At 47.4% G+C, this 15000-nt stretch overlaps 1 pseudogene across 1 annotated transcript in view; it reads right to left on the bottom strand.

The window, feature by feature from the left end:
* Positions 1–14756, bottom strand: part of LOC306937235 (MBT domain-containing protein 1-like) — a 32485-nt pseudogene extending 17729 nt beyond the window's left edge. Inside the window, exons 1-8 of the transcript XR_013792560.1 lie at positions 14747–14756; positions 13003–13233; positions 12185–12265; positions 11855–12085; positions 11417–11529; positions 9511–9797; positions 6932–7065; positions 1570–1681 (exon numbers count right to left, since the gene is read on the bottom strand). The product of XR_013792560.1 is annotated as an MBT domain-containing protein 1-like (transcript). The remainder of the gene's footprint in view (positions 1–1569; positions 1682–6931; positions 7066–9510; positions 9798–11416; positions 11530–11854; positions 12086–12184; positions 12266–13002; positions 13234–14746) is intronic.
* Between the last annotated feature and the right edge of the window lie 244 nt (positions 14757–15000).

The following is a 15000-nucleotide window of genomic DNA, read 5'->3' as shown; positions in this document are numbered from 1 at the left end:
TTTCATATTACGTCATGTATTTTATGTGTGGACCCCAGGGAGAGCAGCTGCTGCTAAGGTAGTAGCTAATGAGGATCCACATGAACAATTCAATCACACAGTTCAACATACAGGATGCTCTCTTTGTTCCCACAGCCATGTGGAGTGGAGAGAGACTCACTGTATGCTCTGTGTACTGCAGTCTGTGTGGTGATGGGACTCAGGCCCGGCGCCATTTCTTTATTTTTATTTTTATTACTCTGTCCCAACTCTGTCTGCCCAGTGTCTCCACAGTGCCTCCACAGTGCCTCCCCAGTGTCTCCACAGTGCCTCCCCAGTGCCTCCACAGTGTCCCCCCCAGTGCCTCCACAGTGCCTCCCCAGTGTCCCCCCCAGTGCCTCCCCAGTGTCCCCCCAGTGCCTCCCCACTGGGGGACACCCATCCTGCCTGGGGGCACCAGATTGCTCAGGACCGGCCCTGATGGGACTCACAGTAATAAGTATGCTCTGTGTACTGTCTGTGTGGTGATGGGACTCACTGTAATAGCTCTGTGTACTGTCTGTGAGGTGATGGGACTCACTGTAATAGCTCTGTGTACTGTCTGTGTGGTGATGGGACTCACTGTAATAGCTCTTTGTACTGTCTGTGAGGTGATGGGACTCACTGTAATAGCTCAGTGTACTGTCTGTGTGGTGATGGGACTCACTGTAATAGCTCAGTGTACTGTCTGTGTGGTGATGGGACTCACTGTAATAGCTCAGTGTACTGTCTGTGTGGTGATGGGACTCACTGTAATAGCTCTGTGTACTGTCTGTGTGGTGATGGGACTCACAGTATTAACACAGAGTACGCCAAAACCGGCGAACACGGAGGGTTACATTAGTACCCTAGCCTGCCAAACGCAGCTTTCTCATGTTCCAGGGTTTACATTCTTTAATCCATGTTTTGATCCGATTGTATCGTTAGCCACCGGTCGCAAACACAACAACAACACCAAGTAGGACAGTGACCATTTTGAAAATGTGTGCGCATCCACTTCCATTCTAAGCTCTGCATTCAAAGCCCTGTATCTCAGAAACGACATTGAGGGGCAGTTTCTGGCCCAGACAAGCGTTTTCAACGGCCTGTAGCAGGCGCTGTGATACTCGCAGTCGGGTTTTTCCACCACCGACCGAGAGAACAACAACCGGTCAAGACACCACCCACATCAGTTTGTCACTGTAACATGCGATTACGGATATTTGGCTCTTCAAAGTAAGTGTTACGCGCGATAAAACCTTGGCAATACGCTATTAATTAACCCATTTTGGGCGAGAACCCCTTTTGGTGTTAGCATTATGTTATGCTTTAGCTATTGAAAAATAGCAGATCTACAAGCTCATAGCGCGCCACCGAGTGGCGCACTACGAGCTTGTAGGTCTGCTATTTTTGAAAAGTCGAAGAACGACTGACATAGAAACATAGCTTTTTCAGAAAACTGTCGGGATGTAGAAGACATTTTTAGAATCTGATCTCAGGTCAAAATGGGTTAATGGCGATAAGTGAAGTGAAGTATGCTCAGTGTACTGTCTGTGTGGTGAGGGGACTCACTGGACTTCTTGGAGCTGTTCTGATGGGACTGCTGGTACTGGGCGTAGGCTGCCAGCTTGGCCATTAGAGGCTGCTTCTGGAGAACCTTGGCCTTCTTGGTTGGAGGTTTCCCCTTTGAAACATGTTTTAAATACAAGACACCGTTATTATGTGCTTAACCCGACCTGTTTCAACTATGTATACTCGCCACTATAGATTAGATTAGATTAGATGTCTTTATTATCCACAAGGGAAAGTTGTTTTGCTCAGGTCAATGCATACATTCAGGACAATACATACAGGACAATACATCATTATACAAATACAATAAAACACCCAGCAAAGTACTAGTAAAATAACTACATTTTTTAAAGCTATTTAAAAGAAAGCGTGCATGCGTGCGTGCGTGTGTGTGTGTGTGTGTGTGTGTGTGTGCGCGTGTGCACTCCGGGGACACTGGCAAGCAGGTCCAGTTGAGGTGAATCAGGTATTGGGGGTTTGTGCTGTGTATAATGGAGTAAACGATGGTAAAACATTATGTCCCTAGGTCCCTAGGATTTAAATATATTGTGACAGGGTACATTACCCGCACACACTGTTAATATATGTGCATAAATTATTATAAATTCAAAGGTTAAATCTGAATTCTGAAGTGCATTAATGAACCATATGATGTGCCCACTGTACTGTACTGTACTTTTGTAAGTGCAAAAAGGGTGAATAAAGCAGGCATCAACAGTGTCCTAGAAAACAAGAACAAGTCAAGCTGTTTTTAAACGAGACTGGGTCAAAACTCAGCATCTGGCTGGACCGTGGTGGCGTAAAGGGTGAGCCTCCAACACTTTAAATAGGCTAGCTAGGGCAATACGGTAGCAAATAATGTCATTATTTTGAGACATTATCTTAGGACATTATATTATTATTATTATTATGTCCTAATTTAGGACAAAAACAATACCAGACAAATTAAGATTAGATTACGTTTACAAGGAGCTAAAATAATGAGATCAACTAAAATATAGAGGGCAAATAATAATCATTATATTCATAAAGTACTGCAGGGTGACCACCAGTGATGTATGCCAGATGAAGAATTGACCATATGCGCACGGCGGCCATCTTGGCAGGGTGGTAATTAGGTGCAATTTCTCATTGACAGCCCATACATCCAAACAGAAAAGTCCTATCTTAAATAGCGTCACTCTCACCAACATTGCAGCTGTACAACAAGCTTGAATTAGTGTTTGTTGGGTGGGTGGGTGGGTCCCTGGAACAACATATGAAAATGTTTGAGAATGACTGACATAGAATAAAGCAATAAACCACAAGAGGTCTCAGGTTACCGTGGATTTTACAATGGGTGAAAGGCGTGGTGAGACAACCCTCTCACCCATTGTAGTCCACGGTAAACTGGGGCCTCGCGTGGCTTATTGCTTTTCTAAAACGGCTACAAACATATAGCAATGACTATTCACCTCAAAACTATTACATTTACAAAAGTAGCTACACTTGAGCCCACCAGAGCGAGCCACACACTTCCTTCTTTTTAGTCAGCCAGTGTGACTGCCCGGGAATAGGAGGCGCTTGATGTCTTTACGAGGCCGCCCGGAGCTACACACTCACAGTCATATGAGCACGGGCGGTGCTTAAGACGCCCGCACGGCATGGGCTTGTAAGAAAATCAAGTGCTCCCCTTCCCCAGTACAGCTACAGAGCTGCGGGATCAGCTGGGAATGATATAAAGTGATTGAAGGTGTGAATTATCGGTGAGATTTACAACGGTAACCGTTTTAGAAACATGGGTTTTTCAGAAAACTGGGTTTTCTAAATGGGTTAAGAGGTGATGAAAAGCTTTTCAAGATGTTTAATAGAAAAAGAAGAAATGCAATTTTCTAAAGTATAAGAGAGAGGAACCAATTTAAAAAAAAGCATGACTTGACTTCAAATGAACCACTTTAACCTTCTATGGTTGTCCAGAGTCCCTCAGGGGTCTATACTAGTGTCAGTTATGTTTTCTGTTATTGCGGGGAAAGATTTAGCTGAAAATAGCCATATTGTGATGGGTTGTGGACTATTTTCTGCAAATGCCTTCTCCACAATATGGATGCTGGCGTTTCTCTCTAGATTGTATTCAATATTGCCTGTTATATCATGGAACCACCTGCAGGCCCTTGTGACTTAAAGGACCACTTCACCACTTTTCAACCTATCTTCATATAATTGGTCCTCACTAATGTTCATGTTAAATGCCACACAACAATGTCTACTCGGTCTGTGTCTCATAGGAGGGCTGTGGGCAGTTCAGAAACCCGTCCACCAGTGACATCATCGATAGGGAATCCAAGCTAATAGAAACTGCAGGCTTTCCATTCCTGAAAAGTTGCAATGAGAAAATGGAAGCCATGGTTCTCACGATAACAACAATCTAAATGTGTTTTACAAAAGAAATCTTGTTTAAAAAAATATCGGCCTAACGATGATGTCACTGGTGGACGGGTTTCTGAACTGCCCATAGCCCCCCTTTGAGACACAGACAAAGTAGAAAAGAATGGTGGCATTTGTGAGGACCAATTATATGAAGACAGGTTGAAAAATGGTGAAGTGGTCCTTTAACCCATTTTGACCTGAGAAAAGATTCTACAAATGTCTTCTAAATCATGACAGTTTTCTGAAAAACAAGTTTCTATGTCAGTCGTTCTCAAACATTTTCTTATGAAGGACCCCCAAAAATATATGAAATTGGCCGCCGACCCCCATCTGAAAATATGTCGTTCCAGGGACCTCCCAGAAGCAAAGATTTGAGTTAAAAACGTTCGCGATTTAAAAAAAAATAGCAGACCTACAAGCTCGTAGATCTGCTATTTTTTCAGTATCTAAAATATAACAAAATGCTTAAAACACCAAAAGGGGTTCCCGCCCAGAATGGGTTAAGCCTGGTCTTCACAGTCACACACACCAGGAGAACTACTGTTTTATTTTATGTCCATTCCGTGTACCTTGTATATGGACCCGAGTCCGCTAATACAGATTTAATTGAATTGAATTAGAAGACGTTTGTGTAGAATGGGCCGCAGGTCTTAATTGGTTAAATGAATACACCCTATTTTGTCAGTTCTGTATAGGAGCTTCCCAGCTGCAAAATATGCTGTATGTAATTAATGGAACATAGCCTCAATTGCACCTTCTTAACCCATTTCGACCCGTTACCAGGTTCTACAAATGTCTTCTGAATCATGATAGTTTTCAGAAAAAACATATGCTTCTATATCAGTTGTTCTCAAAATATTTCATGTCAAGGACCCCCAGAATTATATGTATTTGTCTGCCGACCCCCATCTGATTATGTAGTTTCAGGGACACCGCACCCAAGAAGAAAAGATTTGAGTTAAAAACATTCTCTCTGAAGGAATAGATATTCAAAGACATTTTCACGATTTTTCAATAGCTAAAGTATAACATAATGCTTAAAACACCAACAGGAATGGGTTAAATTAAACGGTGTTGTATCTGGAACACAAAAGGTTCACCTAACTTTGCTACTACAGGGAAAACACATACACACATATTATAGATACTATTTATTTTACTCTTTGGTTGCTCTTTCTTGCACTCTTTTATTCTATCCCTTTGTTTGCTGTGCTTGCTGTGTTTTTGTTGTTTTGAATGTTACGCCGTCTATGCTGCTGCATTGTCTGGAAGGAAGCCAAACAATGGCTTATGTGGATAAGTTTGACTCTCATGTACACACGATGTAACAATAAAGTACAACCTTGAAGCTTGAAGCAATCCAGTCCAAGCACACCCAGTCGCCTTTCAGCACAACATGCCCTCTGTGTTACTGTGGTTTACCAGTCTGTTTGTAGTAGGTACTACAGCAGGGTTGGGAAACTGGCGGCTCGGGGGCCACATGCGGCCCTCACCTTCACTTAATGCGGCCCGCATGTTAACACTCCCATCGCCCAGGACGAAGTTCTTTGTCCTTTCTATTAGTAACGCCCGACGCTCAGGACGAAGTATTGTCCTAAAGACGAAGTTTATTGATACGAGAACGGATCGCCTGGCTGTATAGCCCAGGCGCGCCTGCTGGGCTCTCCTCGGTGACACGCAAGAGTGAGACGTCATCAAAAAACTCCCTCCTCTGTTTAGCTGATGAAAACGAAAATCTTAAAACGTTCATAAATCGCGATCTAAATCATCCCGTCTTTTTCTGAAAAAAGATCCTGTGTTAGACGGCGCTCCGCGGTCCAGTCGCTAGTCTCGATAGATTTATTCTTGTCTCCCGTTGTTGTCGATCGACTCTAAAGTGCTGTGGCTATTGTTAGCTGCTACACAACATCATGAACTTCCGGCCGGTCCGTCCGGAAAAGGCGTCCGTGTTTATAAATCGACTGGGCGCATGAATGTAATGGATTAAATAGTTCCGGGAAATGAAAGTGTTAATATCAGAATACTGATATATTATTAATTTCAGCTGTTACATTCCAAACGCGCTTTAATTACTGCATGACTAAGTACTTAATGACTAGTATTAAATGACTAGTACTTAATGACTAGTATTAAAATGTTCTTTTTGTCTTTTGTCTTTTTGTGTCCAATGTAGTTATGTTAACAGTTCATACAGTTAACATAACTATAACTAAATGCATTTGAAATTCAATGAAAAGGTTACTTTTCAGGATCCCAATTCAAAAATAGCAAAACATTATTCAGGTTTTCAATTCAAATATAGTACAAATATTTTTGCTACGACAGTAATATGCACTGTGGCCCTCTGGAGTGAGTGTGGAACTATAGTGGCCCTCTGGAGTGAGTGTGGAACTATAGTGGCCCTCTGGAGTGAGTGTGGAACTATAGTGGCCCTCTGGAGTGAGTTTGTAATTATAGTGGCCCTCTGCATCGTCAAAGTTGGCCGCCCCTGTACTACAGTGTGGTTACAGTAATGATAGTACAGTAGTGTAACTAATACACACCAACCTGCAGCCTGGCCAGGATGCTGGCCTTCAGTTTTCTGAAATACCTATGTTTCTATATCAGTGGTGCTCAATATTTCATGTCAAGAACCCCCAGAATTATCTGTATTTGGCCGCCGACCCCCATGTGAAAATATGTAGTTCCAGGGACCCCCCCCCCCCCCCCCCCAGAAGCAAAGACTTTAGTTAAAAACGTTCGCTCTGAAAGAATATATTCCAACATTTGGGCCACATTTTCACGATTTTTCAAAAATAGCAGACCTACAAGCTCGTAGCGCGGCACTCGGTGCCGCGCTATGAGCTTGTAGATCTGCTATTTTTCAACAGCTAAAGTACAACATAATGCTTAAAACACCAAAAAGGGCTTCCCGCCCCAAAAAGGGTTATGTATGTACTATACTAAGTACACCAACCTGCAGCCTGGCCAGGATGCTGGCCTTCTTGGAGTTGGACGAGTAACTTCTGGAACAGGAGACACTGCAGAACCTCTTGGTCTTACTGTAGAAGGCATCTCTCACTCCAACCATGCCACACATCTCACAGGTGGCTGGAGAGAGAGGGAGCGGAGGACACAGAGAGAGAGAGAGAGAGAGAGACGCATTTTGTTTAGTTTTTCCAGATGAAAATGCAAGGCGCTCTTCTAAAATGTCTAGTAAACCCATAGAGTATAAAGAAGGATAGAGACTGAACTGGCGCAAAGCTCCGCCCCCCCCCCCCAAGGGCACCAAGATGTGCTCAACGTTAAAGCCCAGCTGCACGGGGTTTCCCAATCATACTTCCACGGGTCCGCCTGCAGTCCCTCCTGTTACCACTAGGGCCCAGTGCTTCAACGTTGGAGAGCCTCACTGGCCCCTTGAGTAAACCTCATGTACATACTGTATGGATGGATGGATATACCTATTTATACCTATTTTGTTTATTGATTCTTTACATACTTTACTCCCCTTCTTTTTCTCTTTCTGGAAACAACAGAAACGATGAACACTTGTGTGAAGTGAAGGGCGCAGCAAAGGCAGTATTTACTATATCATGTAATTTACTACCCTAAACAAACATTACAAACAATTTATGATTAGGCTCTAAACAAACATTACAAGTCCATAGACTTGGCTGCCACATGACACGTGATTCAGAAAGCCATGCATTTGGAGGAGATAGTGCCCCTAAAACAAAACAAAACACTGTTTTACACCAGTAAACCTGTGATGAGACAATAAAGACGATTCTGGTTCTTGTTTCTCTGTTTGTGTAATGTGTACTAGATAATTCCTAGTTCCTACCCATGCCAGACTGTACCGGGTCATTCCTACCCATGCCAGACTGTACCGGGTCATTCCTACCCATGCCAGACTGTACTTGATCATTCCTAGTTCCTACCCATGCCAGACTGTACCGGGTCATTCCTACCCATGCCAGACTGTACCGGGTCATTCCTACCCATGCCAGACTGTACTTGATCATTCCTAGTTCCTACCCATGCCAGACTGTACTTGATCATTCCTAGTTCCTACCCATGCCAGACTGTACCGGGTCATTCCTACCCATGCCAGACTGTACCGGGTCATTCCTACCCATGCCAGACTGTACCGGGTCATTCCTACCCATGCCAGACTGTACCGGGTCATTCCTACCCATGCCAGACTGTACCGGGTCATTCCTACCCATGCCAGACTGTACTTGATCATTCCTAGTTCCTACCCATGCCAGACTGTACCGGGTCATTCCTAGTTCCTACCCATGCCAGACTGTACCGGGTCATTCCTAGTTCCTACCCATGCCAGACTGTACCGGGTCATTCCTAGTTCCTACCCATGCCAGACTGTACCGGGTCATTCCTACCCATGCCAGACTGTACCGGGTCATTCCTAGTTCCTACCCATGCCAGACTGTACCGGGTCATTCCTAGTTCCTACCCATGCCAGACTGTACCGGGTCATTCCTACCCATGCCAGACTGTACCGGGTCATTCCTAGTTCCTACCCATGCCAGACTGTACCGGGTCATTCCTAGTTCCTACCCATGCCAGACTGTACCGGGTCATTCCTAGTTCCTACCCATGCCAGACTGTACCGGGTCATTCCTAGTTCCTACCCATGCCAGACTGTACCGGGTCATTCCTAGTTCCTACCCATGCCAGACTGTACCGGGTCATTCCTACCCATGCCAGACTGTACCGGGTCATTCCTAGTTCCTACCCATGCCAGACTGTACCGGGTCATTCCTACCCATGCCAGACTGTACTTGATCATTCCTAGTTCCTACCCATGCCAGACTGTACCGGGTCATTCCTAGTTCCTACCCATGCCAGACTGTACCGGGTCATTCCTACCCATGCCAGACTGTACCGGGTCATTCCTAGTTCCTACCCATGCCAGACTGTACCGGGTCATTCCTATTTCCTACCCATGACAGACTGTACCGGGTCATTCCTAGTTCCTACCCATGCCAGACTGTACCGGGTCATTCCTATTTCCTACCCATGACAGACTGTACCAGGTCATTCCTATTTCCTACCCATGACAGACTGTACTGGGTCATTCCTATTTCCTACCCATGAAAGACTGTACTGGGTCATTCCTAGTTCCTACCCATGCCAAACTGTACTGGGTCATTCCTACCCATGCCAGACTGTACTTGATCATTCCTATTTCCTACCCATGACAGACTGTACCGGGTCATTCCTACCCATGCCAGACTGTACCGGGTCATTCCTACCCATGCCAGACTGTACCGGGTCATTCCTACCCATGCCAGACTGTACCGGGTCATTCCTACCCATGCCAGACTGTACCGGGTCATTCCTACCCATGCCAGACTGTACTGGGTCATTCCTACCCATGGCAGACTGTACTGGGTCATTCCTACCCATGCCAGACTGTACCGGGTCATTCCTACCCATGCCAGACTGTACCGGGTCATTCCTACCCATGCCAGACTGTACCGGGTCATTCCTACCCATGCCAGACTGTACCGGGTCATTCCTAGTTCCTACCCATGCCAGACTTGCCATCTGGGTATGTGTACACCTGGCCGTTGGTCTTGATGAGGGTCAGCGACGACGGCGATGCGTTGGAGGGCGGGGTCAGGGGAGGAAGGCCCGCCTCCCCGGCGTCCTCGTCGCTGTCCTCCGGGCTGGACCCCCCGCTGGACCCCCCTCCTCCCCCTCCCCCTCCTCCTCCTCCTCCTCCCCCCCCCCTCGCTGCCGCTGCTGCTCCGCTCCTCCTCCATGCTGTCCAGCATCCCCAGGGAGTCCCCACGCTTCCTGGAGGGACGCTCCACCTGGATGGGACGGACACAGACACACACACACACACACACACACGCACACACGCACGCGCACGCACACACACAGGCACACACGCACGCACTTTTACAATTTAGCAGAGCGACGCACTTTTACAATTTAGCAGAGCGACTTACAAGGAGCAAGGTAAACATGTACATCAAATGCAGAGAGACAGTGCAGTGCCTCACTAAATTAGGATGAAGAACCTAGCACACGCACGCACGCGCACGCACGCACGCACGCACGCACGCACGCACGCACGCACGTTTGTCCAGACCATTACATAATGTGGAATGATCTACACTCTACAGCACTTCAATGTGATGCTTTTTTTCCCTCTCTTTTTCTCCTTCTGTACGGCAGTTTAAAACTCCATTACCGATAATAACCAGAATCAAACAGACAGAGGAGAAAACAGCTTGAAATATGGTTGCTATAGTGATTGGCATCCTGCAATGTTAGGCTACTAACTGTTCACTGGGCATATCTTACATATGAAAACAGAACAGACGTTGTTGCATGTGCTATAAAAAAAATACATGCTCTTTGAAAGCCAGACTCACAATGATCTATAGGTCTAGGACAGTAGTGGGCAACTTTGAAGATTTCCACACTAACTCCAGAGGGCCACATTGCATATTACTGTCGTAGCAAAAATAGCCGATCTACAAGCTCAAAACACGTCGCATTGCGACGCGTTTTGAGCTTGTAGATCGGCTATTTTTTTTGCTATATTTGAATTGAAATCCTGAATATGTTTTTGCTATTTTTGAATTGGAATCCTGAAAAGTAACCTTTTTATTTAATTTCAAATGCATTTAGTTATAGTTATGTTAACTTTATGAACTAAATACAAATACATTGGACATAAAAAAGACACATTTTAATACTACTCATTAAGCTACTAATTTAGACGGAAGTAATTAAAGCAGGTCATATTTGCATGTATAATAATAATAATATTTCTCTTTCAATGTTATTTGATTTTCTCAATTGACATACATTACATTACAAGGACGTACATAAAACAGAAAAAACAAAACAAAAACAAAACAAGACAGAATCAACAACATGCCAGCAAATAATATTCCAGAAATGAAATAGCAGTCAGGTATACTCCCATCATACAGTTGAACTCATACTTGTTTAACTTATTCTCATACAGTTACACCCATACATACATATTACTCTTTTCCATTCCTCTTTTAAAAATCTTGCAATAGGTGACCAATCTCTAACAAAGTCAGTAAGATTGCCTCTTAATACATATGATAACCTCTCCATTGGCAGTATCGACATGAGTTTTTCGTACCATAATTTTATGTCAGGGGGATCCTCATCTAACCATTTTTGTAGAATTGTAAGCCGTGCGACATATAGGGCTATTCGTAAAATGTATCTATACCTTAAGTCATAATCAAAGTCTAAGCCCAGTACCAAGTTCACTGGGTTTAACTGTATCCTAATATCAAACACTTTCAATATCTCCCTTTGAACACTTAACCAAAATGTTTTAATTTTACGGCATGACCACATCAAATGGCTATAATAATATTTCAGTATTCCAAAATAATCTGAGGGCCACATTAAGTGAAGGTGAGGGCCCCGGTACACTGGCACACCGGGTGGCATACTGGCACACAGGGTGGTACACTGGCACACAGGGTGCTACACTGGCACACAGGCCGGCACACAGGGTGGCATACTGGCACACAGGGTGGTACACTGGCACACAGGGTGGCATATTGGCACACAGGGTGGTACACTGGCACACAGGGTGGCATACTGGCACACAGGGTGGTACACTGGCACACCGGGTGGCATACTGGCACACAGGGTGGTACACTGGCACACAGGCCGGCACACAGGGTGGTACACTGGCACACAGGGTGGCATATTGGCACACAGGGTGGTACACTGGCACACAGGGTGGCATATTGGCACACAGGGTGGTACACTGGCACACAGGGTGGCACACAGGGTGGTACACTGGCACACAGGGTGGCATATTGGCACACAGGGTGGTACACTGGCACACCGGGTGGCATACTGGCACACAGGGTGGTACACTGGCACACCGGGTGGCATACTGGCACACAGGGTGGTACAATGGCACACAGGCCGGCACACAGTGTGGCATACTGGCACACAGGGTGGTACACTGGCACACAGGGTGGTACACTGGCACACAGGGTGGCATATTGGCACACAGGGTGGTACACTGGCACACCGGGTGGCATACTGGCACACAGGGTGGTACACTGGCACACCGGGTGGCATACTGGCACACAGGGTGGCATATTGGCACACAGGGTGGTACACTGGCACACAGGGTGGTACACTGGCACACAGGGTGGCATATTGGCACACAGGGTGGTACACTGGCACACAGGGTGGTACACTGGCACACAAGGTGGTGCACTGGCACACAGGGTGGCGCACTGGTACACAGGGTGGTGCACTGGCACACAGGGTGGCACACAGGGTGGTGCACAGGGTGGTGCACTGGCACACAGGGTGGCACACAGGGTGGCATATTGGCACACAGGGTGGTACACTGGCACACAGGGTGGTACACTGGCACACAGGGTGGTACACTGGCACACAGAGTGGCATATTGGCACACAGGGTGGCATACTGGCACACAGGGTGGCATACTGGCACACAGGGTGGCATACTGGCACACAGGGTGGCATACTGGCACACATGGTGGTACACTTGTATACAGGGTGGCACACTGGCACACAGGGTGGTGCACTGGCACACAGGGTGGTGCACAGGGTGGTGCACTGGCACACAGGGTGGTGCACTGGCACACAGGGTGGTGCACTTGTATACAGGGTGGCACACTGGCACACAGGGTGGTGCACTGGCACACAGGGTGGTGCACAGGGTGGTGCACTGGCACACAGGGTGGTGCACAGGGTGGTGCACTGGCACACAGGGTGGTGCACTGGCACACAGGGTGGTACACTGGCACACAGGGTGGTGCACTGGCAAACAGGGTGGTACACTGGCACACAGGGTGGCATATTGGCACACAGGGTGGTACACTGGCACACAGGGTGGCATATTGGCACACAGGGTGGTACACTGGCACACAGGGTGGCACACAGGGTGGTACACTGGCACACAGGGTGGCACACAGGGTGGCATATTGGCACACAGGGTGGTACACTGGCACACCGGGTGGCATACTGGCACACAGGGTGGTACACTGGCACACCGGGTGGCATACTGGCACACAGGGTGGTACAATGGCACACAGGCCGGCACACAGTGTGGCATACTGGCACACAGGGTGGTACACTGGCACACAGGGTGGTACACTGGCACACAGGGTGGCATATTGGCACACAGGGTGGTACACTGGCACACCGGGTGGCATACTGGCACACAGGGTGGTACACTGGCACACCGGGTGGCATACTGGCACACAGGGTGGCATATTGGCACACAGGGTGGTACACTGGCACACAGGGTGGTACACTGGCACACAGGGTGGTACACTGGCACACAGAGTGGCATATTGGCACACAGGGTGGCATACTGGCACACAGGGTGGCATACTGGCACACAGGGTGGCATACTGGCACACAGGGTGGCATACTGGCACACATGGTGGTACACTTGTATACAGGGTGGCACACTGGCACACAGGGTGGTGCACTGGCACACAGGGTGGTGCACAGGGTGGTGCACTGGCACACAGGGTGGTGCACTGGCACACAGGGTGGTGCACTTGTATACAGGGTGGCACACTGGCACACAGGGTGGTGCACTGGCACACAGGGTGGTGCACAGGGTGGTGCACTGGCACACAGGGTGGTGCACAGGGTGGTGCACTGGCACACAGGGTGGTGCACAGGGTGGTGCACTGGCACACAGGGTGGTGCACTGGCACACAGGGTGGTACACTGGCACAGCAGGGCACACAGGGACATGGAGATATATACAGTGATGTAATGCTGCTGCAATGAGAGTCTATAGACACACACACCACACAAATCAGCTGCTGCTACTATCAAAGCGAACGATAAACCCACACAACCACTGTGGTAGATTTCAACTAAGGCACACACACGCACACACACACGCACACACACACACACACGCACGCACGCACGCACACGCGCACGCACACACACACAGTCAAGGTGACTTTGAATGCATACACATCTGCTGCAAAGACAGCTGAGAACACATGTCCTCACGTGCCCTAAAAATACTGTGTGCTGCTGTGTGTGTGTGTGCGTGTGCGTGTGTGTGTCTGCGTGTGTGTGTATGTGCTGATGCTGCTGTCTACTGTGTCTGTATCATCTCCTATAACGCTATGGACCAGAGCTACTGTACGAAGCCGCTCTACTAGCCTATATAAAAAGCTTCTCATCACAAGAGAGCACTCTGTGTATCTGTTCACATGTTGGATCCCCTTCCACCATCAGACTGCTATCATGATGATTGATTTGACACACACTTACCTCCATCCATCCATAATACACTATTACACTGTCTCTCTCTCTCTCTCTCTCTCTCTCTCTCTCTCTCTCTCTCTCTCTCTCTCTCACACACACACACACACACACACACACACACACACACACACACACACACACACAGTGCAGACTGGTAAAACACAGCTGTTCCTTCCAGACCAGTTCGTTTTTTTGTCTGAGGCAACACTGCAGTGCGGTGCACTCTGTGATGTGCGCGTGTGCGCGTGTATGTGTGTGTGTGTGTGTGTGTGTGTGTGAGTGAGAGAGAGAGAAAGGGAGAGAGAGAGAGACACACACACACACACACACACACACACACACACACACACACACACACACACACACACACACACACACACACACACACAGTCTGCCTTTGACAGCTGCCACAAAGTCTGTGCGTGTTGAATCAGTGCGTGTGTTGTTGTCACCTCGGATCAACGTACCTCTGATCATTTCTACATCATGTCTAAAAAGCAGTCCGTACCATAAAGCCTCTCCGTCACTGCAGCACTGTCTCACTCACACACACACAACCATAACAAAGAGATCAAACGGGGGCTCTCTCTCTCTTCTCTCTCTTCTCTCTCTCTCTCTCTCTCTCTCTCTCTCTCTCTCTCCTCTCTCTCTCTCTTCTCTCTCCTCTCTCTCTCCTCTCTCTCTCTCTCTCTGCACAATAGAAGCCGCAGACACAGAACAA

This window comes from Electrona antarctica, assembly GCF_951216825.1.
Source record: "Electrona antarctica genome assembly, chromosome: 14".
Classification (NCBI taxonomy): Eukaryota; Metazoa; Chordata; class Actinopteri; order Myctophiformes; family Myctophidae; genus Electrona; species Electrona antarctica.
Note: the sequence above shows the minus strand (reverse complement) of the source record. Positions and strands in the feature narration are given on the sequence as shown.